Raw genomic sequence first — 14,105 nt, 5'->3', positions numbered from 1 at the left:
CGGAGGGGCGGACCGGCCGGAGCCACGGACCACCAAAGAATTCTTTGCAAAATAAGAGTGAGCATGTGTGCCCATTCCCAAAAAAGGTGGGGGCACAGTGTTCCAACCCATGTCCGCCCCATGCTAATTATAAATGTAATGAATATGTATGTCACTAACATTCCATATATGGTTTCTGGTTTCCATTTACATTATGAGGAAATACTAAAGTACAGTATTTTTTCCTGAGTGAAACCAAAATTTGTGTAAAATAAAAGTTTATCAGTACAAGTTACATATTCACCCAACAACAACAGAACTACAAAGACATGGGAATTTATCTTAATAATTCTAATTTACTGGTATTTACAAAAAAAGAGGTTTCTAAAAAAAAAGTAAGAATAGGAACACTTTTGGACTGAGTTATTAAAGCTCCCCAAGACTGGAAAAAATAAACTATCATGGGAGAACCTGGGTGATCCAGAAATCCAGTTTTCTGGATCGTCCAGGCTCTCCCAAGATAGTCTATCTTCTCAAGTCTTGGAGAGCTTTAATAAAGCAGGTATGTTGTGCTTTATGTCTGTGACCTAAAAAGTGAACATGAAATGTAAAATAGAATGTGTGTCCAGATAAAACCTTTTAATAGCAAAAATGTACAAAAAAAATCAGTTTATTGCCAGCAACAATATTACAGCATCCTCCCTTCTGTTCAACATCATTAATAATAATTTAAATTTCACTAAATTAATAATGTATTTGTTATGATGATTTAGTGATACTTTGCATCCTCCTGATGTTCAAAAATATGTGTTCGATTAGTCCTCATAAATATCCTATATCACTTGCAAAGAACTACATGCCTGTGGCTACAATTCCTGAACTTGTTCACAATGTCTTTATTTGTAGCCAGTAGGGATGAGCAAGCAAAATTGTAAGTTCGATCTCGTGGCGAATCATGCCTTTCTCGCTTACCAAACATTTAGGCCAGACCGGCTTTGTGATTTGCCATGAGATCCTATTCTTGCCGAACACACGAGGGAAAAAGCAGGGGGCGGCAACAGCAACTCTTTCCGTCTGGCGCGAATCATTTGCTCCCAGGATGCACAGCAAGGCCCAGAAGCCAATCAGGAGAGATCTGAGCACAGGCATAAATACAGGGACGGAGAGAGGGGTTAGTCACTCCATCTTGTGTTCGGCGTGAAGGATAGAACAGAGACAGACGTAGATTGTGACAGGGACAGGTAAGGAGTCTTCTGTATATCTGTATATATACAGATATTGCAGTTTTTTATGTTACCTGGTCCTATCTAGCAAGGAAGACCGTTTTCTGAAGAAAAAATTTCTCTCATACATCTTGCTATTTACCAAAATAAAAAAAGACAGTTTGCTGCATAAAAATTTCTGTCGAACCCCAAAAAAAAAAAAATACAGATATTTCAGTCTTTGATACCTCATGCTGTTTACTAAAGAAGACCATTTGGTACAGTTGAATTTCTGGCCTACTGTAAAATAAATACAGATATATTAGTATGTAATACCTGTTGCTATTTACCAAAGAAGACCATTTGGTACAGTGAAATTTCTGGCCTACTTTAAAAATAAATACAGATTTTTTTTTTAATTTTTTTTTTAACTACATTAGAAATTTATTTGTAAATAGATAAATGTACAGTAATGTACAAAATGCCCACTATTTGAAACAGTTGTATTAAACAAGCTAGAGTAGCTATAATTTTTACAATGATACATTTTACAGACTATGCTAAAACCCAAAAATAGGGTAGAGGCACATTGGGTTGTTCTGTGCTTAATTTTCCCCACATATAAATGTACTAAAAAACAAACAACAAATAAACTCTAGCCAAGACTTTCTGAAGTATTTAAGCAGAAATACAACTGTATCATTATTAGAGTAGTTCTCTTCCTTTCAAATGTTAATTGTTTGGTATGTATCCTACTATATACATGAGAGAACCAAATATTATATTGTTCTGTGGTTCTCAAAACCAGAAAGTGTGTATGTGCTAAGGCGTGTCCTAGCACCAATCTTATTTTAGGAATGACGCATTTAAAGATCATGGCCTTGTTTACTCTTATCTCACAAGAAATCCATAGCTGGTAACATCATATTCTTTTAAAGCCTTTCTCTTCTCTTTTGCTGTAGGACACAAAACTGCTGAAGATCTTTGGGAAGCTCAGAGCATAAGTTCTCAGTCACAGCTAAAGCATCTGCGAGGAGCTTTAAGATAGCTGTCAACTAACAATGTAAAGTCAGCGAGCATGCCATCCAACAAAGCTTGACGCAAATCTAGGAGGTGCGATACATCCAGAGCCAATACTTTCAGCAAAGTAGCAGACAATGGACGGTCAGTACACATATTAGGATTTTGCTCCATCAATGTTTGTTTGATATTCAAGAAGTATACTTGTGCAGACGGCATATTTTGATACCGAGTCAAACATTCCTTCACAGTAGATGTTCCATGAGGAAGAAAACCACCTGTCTCTATGGAAAACAAGTACACATCATCCACCTGTGTATCAAAAGCATTATTCAAAAACACACCACAAAATATCTCCTAGCCAACGACAGTCGTGGGTGACCTTTAGGATGCCTTTGTCTTCAAGCACCACTTAGAGACCATTTTTAAAGACCCCTGGTCTCATGGTGAGGATGTCAAACAGGTAAACATGATTTCTTGTGCCCACATGCAACCAACACAGTTTCCCATAGCAACATATGTTTAGGTCGGAAGCTCACAAGCTCAAGATCTTTTAGTGCTGGAGATGCAGATTCTTTCTTCTATTGTCTCTCTTTCAACCTCTTGGCCTCTTGAGTTTTCTACTGGTTCCACATTTAGAACATTTTGCCTGAAAACCAGCCTTGCTCCTCACACAGCTTCACCAGTCATCAAATCCTTGACTTTAATCAGGAGAACAGTGTTATCTGCATGAACACCAAGTTAAACTTCTTGAAATCCTCCATTAATGCTTGTAGTTTTGATAGTCTTCCCAATAATAAAGCTCAGAAAACATTCACCAGAAGTGGAGTGTGAGTTAGTGTGAGTTAGGCGGGATTGCAAACATTGGGGAGCCCCAATACAGAAATTTTAGTGTTTGATACCTGTTCCTATTTACTAAAGAATACTGTTTGGTACAGTTAAATTTCTGATGATGGACTACACCCAGCTCTAGATGCCAGTTACCAATGCGGTCCCCACTCCTTCTCAGGGCCCTCCTCCTCCTGCTGTTGCTGCCACCTGTCAGTACTCCATTCACTAAAATTGTTTTACACACTTCTTGGTGGCATTGACAATGCACTACACCCAGCTCTCCATGACACTTACCAATGCGGTCTCCCTGGCGATAGCTGACCAGAGGCCACACACTGCTACTGCTCTCACTGACCCATGCTCCATCTCCGGTCCTCCATCCTTTTGCCTAATGTCACCACGCTACTTGTCCACAGCTTTATGGGTGGCATTCCTTACATGTCATCTAGATCATGATGCCAGCCAGCAGTGCTTTCTCCTGCTGTTTTGACGGGAGAGACTGCTGCTAGAAGATTGAGTTCACATGTAGCGCCAGCCTTTCTCAATGTTCCAATGTTTATGCTGCCTTCTGTACGCTGTCCATCACGCAAAAATCCTATTTGCCTGCTGTCACTTTGCTTGCCATTTTCTGAAAAAACCACAAGGTCTTTTGGAACTTTTGTATTTTTCCCTTGTTGCCACTGTTCTCCTACACATACCTAGCAATTTTGGTGGTTCTAACATGTATAGGGGCTTTGCTAATAATGTTTAAAATCAGCCTATTGACTTTAATGGAATTCGCGAAATTGGTTCGGCCGAAATTTCGATGACCCATCAGAAGGGCGAGGAAATTTTCGCAAGACTGTTAGAGGCCTTCTCGCTCATCCCTAGTGGACAGCCCCATGTGTTGTAGAGCATAGATTACAAGTTCAAACACCCACATCTATATTAAACAATGCAAGCAATCATAGGACATGGAGTTTTCTTACTGTCAGGAAGATGACACTGCATCTGTTTTGCTGCCTTCTTATGTTCATCCAGATATAGTGAAAACCCCAGCAGCTGCCACACGGAATGACTGGATAAAAAAAAATATTTAATAAAAAATATTCCCAAAATATATTACATATGCAAATACATATATACATTAAAAAAAAAATATATATATATATATAAATATATATATATGTATATATATATAATTTTCTGCTCTGTATTATTTCCAAATGTAATGACTATTAGTTTAGTTTTCATTTAAGCTACCACTTGCCAAATCTGTATTGACACGTTTTCATTGAATGTGAGATTTTTTGCAGGCTGCAAGGTGTAGACAAAAGTAAAATATACAGTAAATATGTCAATATTTCTTCCAAGCAGCAGGAAATGGAATCTAAAAATATATTGTGGTCACTTTCTGGGCAAATTTCTATTTTGTGGATGTAATGACTTGGGTTATTAAAGTGGGCCTGAACTTAGAGACGGAAAATTTGTAATCTCATAGGGAACATCTAGAAATGTTATTTGTTCATAAGCAAGCGGTACACTGACAAATCTAACTTTTGTTCTTCAGATAAAGAGAACTGCACTTCCTGTTACTTGAACCTAATAGGTTTATATTTGCATTACAAGGTCATCTGAGTCACTGCTATCCGTAACTGCTAGTCTAAACATACAGTTGTCCAGTCTCAGGCAAATATCTAGCGTGTGTAAAGAGGTCCCCCAATCTGCCCGGATAATGATCAATCAGAAATAACAATTGTGCTTTCCTATAGAGGAGTGCAGAGTGGGTTCCTCTCTGTTCTCCAAACATTAGATTATGTGTTCAGATTCCATTCTTTTATCTGTCACATGATTTAGTTACAAAAGATTGTTTTCATTGACACAATCCTGATTTTTATCTGACATTCAAAAGATTAGAAGAAAGACTTGATGTTTTTATTACTGCACCACCATACAAGACAGTGAAGTCAACTTACCAAAGGAATAAAACTAAAAATTGGCATTGCAAATGTGCTTGCATGTGATTTAAATAACTGAAATCAACACAACTTCACCCCATTCACTAAGCAATGTAAAAATGTAATTTTATGTGCCCACAATTAAACTTTATAGAGAAATGCTGGAAACACAACAGCGGGGTGATGATTTCACTACTCATTTTCTTGTGGTAGCGTTTTATGATTATTATCTATAGAGACCCAAAGAAGGCAACAAATATTGAGCTGCCTAAATGTTCTTCTTGGTAAATATTTAGTGTATTCCCTGATTTGGTGTTGATGATTACCACATCCTTTACATGCCGTTATTTGCACCCTAAAGCTACTATGTTGAATTAATGTTTTTATACATTTAATAAATGATATAGAATGATATGATAATATCATATATAATAAATGATATTATGATAGTAAGGTGCTCTTCTTTTGTTTTTATGTTGATATTGTGAGAAAAATTATTTTTACTGTTTATCCGCTGCTTTAATTTTGATTTTTTTTCCCCCTTTTATCCCCCTGTTATTCTCCAATGTTGTTTTACCTATGATAATTTGTGAAAACTCAATAAAGAACGAATTAAAAAATGAGGGAGAATGCCTTATTCCATGACATTCTCATGAAAATTTCCCCAAACTTCCGATGGGTCCTGGAAATTTCGGCGAATCAATTTCGCAAATTCCATTGAAGTGCAGGTTCACACACTCCCTGGGCTGTACTCATCATTGATAAGTACAGCCCGGGGAGCGTGGGAACCTGCAGTCACAGCTGATTGGAGACACGCGGGTGGCATGCGAGTGCCTCCAGTCAGCTGAGACTGCAGGCAAATTCCAGATGAACTCTCAATGAAGTTTCTCCATTGAGAGTTCATCTGAGTTCAGTTCCCACGGTCACCGGGCTGTACTTATCATTAATAAGTACAGCCTGTGGAGCGTGGGAACCTGCGGTCACAGCTGATTGGAGGCACGCGAGTGTCTCCAATCAGCTGTGACTGCAGGTGAACTCCAGATGAACTCTCAATGGAGTTTCTCCATTTTGTTGACCTCATCTGGATATGTTCAAGCTAAAATTTTGCACATTATTGAGTTAAAAAATGTTCAATCCAAAATTAAACACGCTTTACTCTTTTAGTAAATCAAGTTCAGTTGGCAACAAGACATAGGAAGTCAGCAATGGGGATAAGATCAGCTGCACAGAGCCCATGGGGAATACTGGTGAATGGTCTTTTGCCCCCTGTTTGTTTATTTGGAACACAAGTTTCACATTTCATTAAGAAATGTCGAGGACAAAGTCCTCCCCTCCTATTGTGTGCTAATCCCCCCACCTACTAGATGGTAAGTTCATCGGGGCAGAGTCCTCTTTTCCTTGGTCACTGTCTGTATTTGTCTGTTGATTGAAACCCATATTTAATGTACAGCGGTGCGTAATATGTTGGCGCTATATAAATCCTGTTTAATATTATTATTAATAATAATAATAATAATAAATATAAAAACACATGAAGAAGTTTTATTTCCTGCACTGCAGTTCACTAATACTCATCCAAAGTGTGCCCAGTGACTGCAGAGTGAAAGGAAAAACAGAAGACTCTGGTCTCTTCTATTATGAGCATGCATCCTTGAACCTCAGTATATTAAGGTATGTCCTGGTTTGAGCTTTCAGAGTCATATTGGGGTACTTACACTGCTTGCATTTAAAATACATTTAATGTATATGATGTTTTATTGCTTACAGAGCTTCAATAATTTGAGTCTTTTTATGTGGAGTTAAACTTTAAAGCGTTATACCTAAACTCAGAAAGTTCACTTTACATAAATGGGTACACAACCCTTTTATGTAAAGTAAAAATGCATCGATCGCCTAGGTGGTCGAGAATGAATGGGAGTGCAAAGCCTTCTGGGATGCCTGATGTAGGCTAATATAGGCATCCCGGGCATGCGCTAAGGGAGCCTTTTTGTGGGAAAAAAAATTTTGCAGATTTCACGCATGTGCAGTGAGTTCAGCAAGTTTTTTTTTCCAACCTACGTCAACTGATCTCGCGCCTAGGTCGGGTGATGTATGAAGGAGGGCCAGGAAGAAGAGACGAAGATGGCGGCACCCAGCACACCAGTTTGCGGACGGATGCCGGGATGACGTGGGACCCCATGGAAGAGACCACCAGATGGATCAGACTGCCCTGCGGGATTGAAGGTAAGTGGATTTTTTTAGGCACTTTTGGGTTTGGTTCTGTAATAAAAGTATAACATGAACTGAACTGTGTTATGAGTACGCTAGTAAGACTGTAATTATATACATTTCTGTTTTTTTCTAGTAGTAAATTTTGGTCACTGTAATACTCTGAAAACTGTGGGGGACATTATACTCTTAAAATAGGTCCCGAACAAAGAATTTACAGTTTTATTAAATATCCTTTAAAAATGTTAGTTGCTGGGACTTTCAATTCCCTGGGAACATTGGCCTAGCTGTAATTGCAGCTACTTTGAACCCTTGCTGAATACTATTGCTGGTTCGTGGAATGTAACATATACAACAAATTATATCTGGCTTTACATTTAGCCTGGGGTTCTCCTTTTTTAAAAAGTTAGTTTCTCTTGAAAACACTGGCATTGTAAAAGCCCTTTCCTGTAGCTTATGTCTCTCCATAATGTTCCCCACAGCTTTCTTCAGTAATTGTTCCCTATAACTCCTACAGATTCTTATATTCTTTCTTATAACTCATCCTTTTGCCGCATGTAACAGCTCAATAGTGCTATAGATGCTCCTTATATCTGTTCTTCTCACATTGTATGACCCCTTTAGGATGCCTATTATTGCTCCATACAAGAATTTCCAATCACATAATTTTCTATATTCCTCTTATTGCACCATAAAAGAGCTCCCTGCAAATCTTGGTTTCTCTTGGGCCATCCAGCCACTTTCTCTCCTACGTTTTTACTGTTCTCGTGGAAAGAAATCGGAGATAAATCTGCATTGTGTTAATTAGATTCCTCTGCAGTCTGCAGCATTTGCTATTAATTCAATTAGCCAAGCGTTTGTTACACTTGCAGTTTCTAATCGAATGATTTCTTTGTTCATGGCAGAATCAGGATTTAGTTTGTTATTACTTTTTTTTATACCTTGCTCTTCTGTACCTGCTTACATATATTCTGCTCAGAGGATTTAGATTCCTGCAATACACAGAACATATATTTATGTGATAACAAAATAAACAAAAGATAAAGTTATATGTACATTATACATACTGAAGAGGTGTACCTATCACCCCATTGTCCTGAGGTCATAGGGGGAGCCTGGAGTGGTAAGGCACTTAAAAGGGGGCATATTGCAGCCTCCTCACTAGCCTCCTTTTCTTCCCCTGCCACTTTGATTGCCAGCGTGGCACAGAGGAGGGAAAAACATCTAGTCTAGTGCACAGAGCAAAAAAAAGGCAGTCAGAAGAAGAACAATGAATGTAAAAAAAAAAGAAGAAAAAAATGCAAAATAAAAGAAGAAAACAAAAACGGTCAATCAAGCTAATGGCTTACACATGCCAACTGACGAAGCCTAAAAGGAAAAACCTGTCCCCCACAAACCAAAAAAAAAGAATTAAAGGCAATACAGGCAGAAACACAGCACAGAAATTATGATAACCCAAGGATGCGGATTTTAGATAGAGCCCCTGTGTGTTGTTGAGTGTTTATTGTGTGTTTATTGTTTGTGTGTCAGTGTATGTGTGTTTATTGAATGTGCATGTTAGTGTTTGTGTGTTAGTGCAGTGGTCGCCAACCTTTTCGGACCTACGGACCACTAAACTTACGGGCTCTGGACCACGCATGTGGGGGGAGCTGTGTGTCACTCAAAAGGGGAAGAAACTTCCCCCATAGTGATGTCATGGTTCCAGAACCCACCAACTCTCCCATCACAGGTTTGAGCCTTCAATGGGAGAGTGGGCGCGTGGTGTTCAGGGACACAATCCACCCATCGCTTTGAGCCTGCCATCCATACGAGAGACATGGTTCGCCGCTCTGGTTGGCCCGCCCCCTCAGCGGCGTCCTTTTCCTGACCCTGCTGGGAGGGCACACCGGCCAAAGCTGTGGACCACCAACATTTTTTGGACCGCTTTGTTAGTGTGTATCTGCAGGCCACTATCACTGCGAGGATTGCAGGGTGGATAATCAGCCAAGGTTTTTATAGGGAAGCTATGATATCTAGGGCCCTGCATATTGATACTTGAGAATTTTTGTAAAAAAACGAATACATAAATAAAAATAAAATACATTATGCTTGAATATGAAAATTGAATTGGTGGCTACATAGCTAAATATTCAGTTGTATTAAGAGGCCTTCTTTTATTTCAGGCAACACCTCATACCTCAGTGTTTTAATACAGTAAAAAATGTTGGACTATACTACCACTATAACTACACTTTTAAAATAGGGTGTCATCCTAATGTCTGTTCTTTTGCTGATGTCTGACATATGTTTGTACAATAATTAAATAACTTAGTTAATATTTCTCATAAATGACATAAATCCCTGAGTCCTTGTCCTTTCCTGTCCTTTAGATAGAATATATCTAAGGATACACAATTGGGAAATAAAACCACATCAAGGATACTGAGTGCAAACCAACACATGACTGATCTATCAGAAGCTGTGTTTGAATGTTTTCCACAGCAAACTAGACACGGGTCATTTAAGTCATATAAAAAGATGTTAAAATGTTTCTGGGATTGCTGCCCCAGGCAAAAGCTGAAGTGCAGTCCACTCATTTCTTAGGGTTAGAGTTGGTTATCATAAATAGTTGTTTATTAGCTGAATATGGTTTGAAAAAGATATATCACAGCTGTGAAAGTGACTATATAGAGAAATAAATAAGAAAACATTTTTGTATTTAAACAATTGTCTTCCCCAACACTTTTTAATAGGAGCTGCTATGATAGTAAACCCTATTCCTCTGTACTAAATACTCACATTGCATAGCATCAAACATTTTTTTCCTCTCTGTTTACAGCAATGAGGTGGAGGAATAGTCCAAGAGAATCTGAGATGCAAGAAAAAAATGAGGGTGTTACAAAGTTATTCAGAAGAAAAAAGACATTAATACATCAAGTTTAACCAACTGGGAAATGAACAGACATTGGGGAGGACTGGGGAAGTGAAAGGATAGCATTTGCTTGCTTGGCCAGACCAAATAATACATGTTGGACTGGTGGCCCAGAGCAGAAAAACTTTACTATTCAGACATCTATCAGAGTGGAATCTGCAGTTTGTGACTCATAAGAGGTATATATTTGTACACACAATATGGCACCAGAGAGCCTTCCATCACCTATTTCCTATTGTGATTCTTGACACTCCATGACAGTTCAATGATATTTCATAACATAAAATGAAGCTGATTGTGAAAGATGTAACCATCTCAAATAATCACATGTTTTAGGATCACTTACCATTTTTAGTCTCCACCGGTCAATATTGTAATCATGGCTGCATGTTGGATTAGGTGTGATATTGCTTTATTAGGTCCAAAAAGAATCCAACTCATTATGCAATTCCTAAAACCCAAGTTTGTCACATGTCTAATCATAAGACAGAGAAGCACTCTTCTTCATTATGGTGTAGTTGCCTCTTTAGACAGATGAGCGTGCCTTCATCCCTGGCAAGTCAAATTGTACAGAGTTTCCATAAAAAAGCTAACAACACAATGCTCATCCAGCTAACCAAAGAGAAACACCCAATGTATTTTCCAAAAATAAGTCAGTTGGCCCTAGTTGTGAATTTCTATAAAAAGCATGTGAAATACCTATACATTATTTGTAAGCAAACTTTGGAGGAAGCCTCTAGAATAAAAAATAAGCCAATGATATAATCTTAGCTGAATAAAATATTCCTAAAATGTACTGTATATGATCCAAACATCCTAAATATCCATTTAACTCACCAGCTATTAGAGTAATATGCAATCTGGTTTTGCAAACAACACAAAATAACACTGGCTTCATTAGGGTGTGGGTCACGTTGTCTTAAGGGCAAGACAGTAAGAGCTCTATTGTACTTTAGATGAAAAGCAGACCTGGCTGTAATTTGCCTTGCTGATAAATCTAAATGTTCATTTAAGAAGTGCCAATAAATTCTGAAGTTCCAATCAATGAGGTCAGTGGTTCATTGGCATAATAATAAAGTCTAAACACTGGCAGGAAAAACAAAGTAACAAGGGACATGATGGCAATAGCTTGGCACATGGAAGGCATAATGTCAGTGTTTTAACACAAAGGAATATAGACAGAATACAGGTGTTGTTTTGTCTAGTTTTGCAAGGTTAGGCAATGGAAGGTATATAGCAAAAACAATATTAATATTATGGTATTACAACAACACAACACTGTACAGCGTCAATGGCCATGTCAGTGAATGCCCCTCAAAGGGGCCACAATGTAAAAGCCCTATCATAGCCTAAGTCCTAAGTGGCAGCAACTAATTCTTTCTGCAAAGAATAATTCACTTAGCTGACCATTCATTATTCAAGGTACTATTGCACAGGATTGGATATTGTAAATTTTCACCACTTAACTGCTTATATTACTTTATCAAGTCGACCCCCTTATTTTTGTATATGACTCATATCCCACACAATATGCCAGCACAAACATACCTACAAACATCAAGGAGTGCAAACAAATCTTTCTAGGAGGAAAAAGGATTTAGGAAAATATTTCTTACCTAGACCCGGGGAAAAACAAAAGATCATGCAAATACATAGGACAGATCATCACGCAGAAACTCTCAAACTAAAAAGTCTTTTGAGTAAACTTTGCAAAAAAAGTAAAATGTTATGCAAAAATTGCATGAAAATCTTGCATCCCCTACCAGAAGGTGCATTGGCATGGATGTACTAAAGTGAACTATATTATTAATAATATTATTACACATACTATGCAGCCCTTCACAAAGTCCATAGTCATGTCACTGTCCTTTAAAGGGGCTCGCAATCTAATGTTCCTACCATAGCCATATGTCATTAATATAGCCTACAGTAAAAAGTCACTTTGGAGGGAAGCAAATACAATAACAGCATGGAGGAAGCCAGAGTATCCTTAGGAAACCCACACAAACATGGGGAGAACTCCATTCCTATGGAAGAGAGCCCAGTGGGGTGCTGCTTGCTCATCCTGCTATGTGTAGCGCTCCTTTGTCTATCTCTCACTGGAAACAATCACAAGGCAAACAATCAGACAAGGCTTTACAGTTAAATAATGCTAATACTTATATTCTAAGACTATGAGAATTGCCCCTCATCTAAGTATTTCTCCATTTGGGAAATTATTACTATTTAAAATTCAATAGAGCCTTCTGTGGCCCTAAGTTTTGGCAATTTTGTATGCACCAATTTAAGATTTTTTATTTAACAGTTAAGATTTTGAAGAATTTTCAGACTTTATCAGCTCCAGATCCAAAATATCCTAAAAGGCATTAGACGTGATATTTTTAGAAAACTTGTTTATGTTAATGTAAAGTTGCTAAGAATAAGTTCTTATGCCCTAGGTATGTTATGTGGCATTTAAAAATGCAACCTCAGTTGTACTAAATAAATGTGCTCTTCCCCTGTGCCGAAATATTAACACTTGTGATACTTAGAAAAGCATATATATATATATATATATATAATAAATATATATATTGCCCTAAAAAGAATTCTTTAAGTGAACTGATACATATTGACGGTGCTAAATATACATATTTAGATGTCTTTGCTCTCCCAAAATTCTCAGACCTGTGAGGGCTTGTTTACATGAGTTTTCTAAAAGTGGTTTCCTAATAGTTCACTGATCAATGATCAATAATTTGAAAGCCTCATTAAAATGAATGAAAGCGGTTACAGAGGACTTTTTTAAAGTGTTAATCAGGCATTGTACTTAAGGTCCAATTTTGTCTAGATATGGCATAGCATTTCATGGTCATTGTGTCTGGGAGTATGATTAGCACATTATTGCTAAAGCTACAGTAAAACAGATATTTAGATATTTACCATTAAACCTTATAGGGTACACATAAATGTCCTTTATTGACAGGTGGTACCCTGAATGGATTAGTGGTATTGTTATCACCTACCAGGAGCCCTATGTTAAATAATAGACATTATTTAATAAAGACAAATATAGACAAATAATAAACACCACACAAGTGGTGTTTTATTTAAGTTTAAACAACCAGTTTTTAAACCTGTTATATAGCATCAATTTTCTAGTGTTGTTATTGTCTTCCATAGGAACTTGTGAGGTATAGGATGTGAAAACACCTTTTCTGAATGGCACTAAGCACCTATTGTCTGACAAAGAACTCCTGATAAGTGTTAATGATACCACTAATTCACTGTCCATGTGGACAAGCCCTGACATTTATTAAGGGTATTTAAATGTCAATACCTGCTATACTAGTGCTTTAGAAATATACCATACTCCCATCTTAAACATTTTAGAGAGCAGTTTAAACTATTATATATACATGATTTTATCTAATGGATCTCTCTAAATTGTTTTTCACATTTCATTTGCTGCAGACATTGCTGTAACATTATTTACAGACTTCAAATACTGCATATACTCCAGTATAAACTGAAAATTTTATAATAAAAATGCTATTAGTATACACTTTCATACTCAGGTCACTAGATGTCGCTAATGTCCTAATGTAAAGTGTGTTACAAACTTGCCATCTGAGACAATTGGTATCATTTTACATGCGCTCACAGCATAATCTACTGGTGGCTAACAGTAATGCACATACGTTCATTTAAAAGCAAGTGACCCTTCATAACTTATAGCCATCATAATTGGCTGAGCCAAGATAAGGTAACACCCTGGCATCTTACACCGAGCTGTGCATGCTTTTTAAAACAATGCAAAAAACAAGCAGGTAAGTGTAGTTTATTGCAGAAAAGACATCACCCATCCCTATGGCAATGATTGCTGCTTAGTACCATTCAGAAGAGGTATTTTCATGTCATATACCCCACCATGCAAAACAATCACAGCACCGGAAAACAACTGCTACCGTGTTTCCCCGATGATAAGGCAGGGCCATCAAATAAGACAGCCCCCCCTTTTTAGGTAAAAATGAAAAA

The 14,105-nt window shown here is 37.6% G+C and overlaps 1 long non-coding RNA gene across 1 annotated transcript in view; it reads left to right on the top strand.

The window, feature by feature from the left end:
• The first annotated feature begins 7,065 nt into the window (after nt 1-7,065).
• LOC140341051 (uncharacterized) overlaps nt 7,066-14,105 on the top strand; it is a 21,719-nt gene continuing 14,679 nt past the window's right edge. The window contains exon 1 of the long non-coding RNA XR_011922793.1: nt 7,066-7,192. This is a non-coding gene — a long non-coding RNA (uncharacterized lncRNA). The remainder of the gene's footprint in view (nt 7,193-14,105) is intronic.

The sequence above is a fragment of the Pyxicephalus adspersus genome, chromosome 11 (genome assembly GCF_032062135.1).
Source record: "Pyxicephalus adspersus chromosome 11, UCB_Pads_2.0, whole genome shotgun sequence".
NCBI classification, from domain to species: Eukaryota; Metazoa; Chordata; class Amphibia; order Anura; family Pyxicephalidae; genus Pyxicephalus; species Pyxicephalus adspersus.
This window is presented reverse-complemented; position numbering and strand designations above follow the sequence as displayed.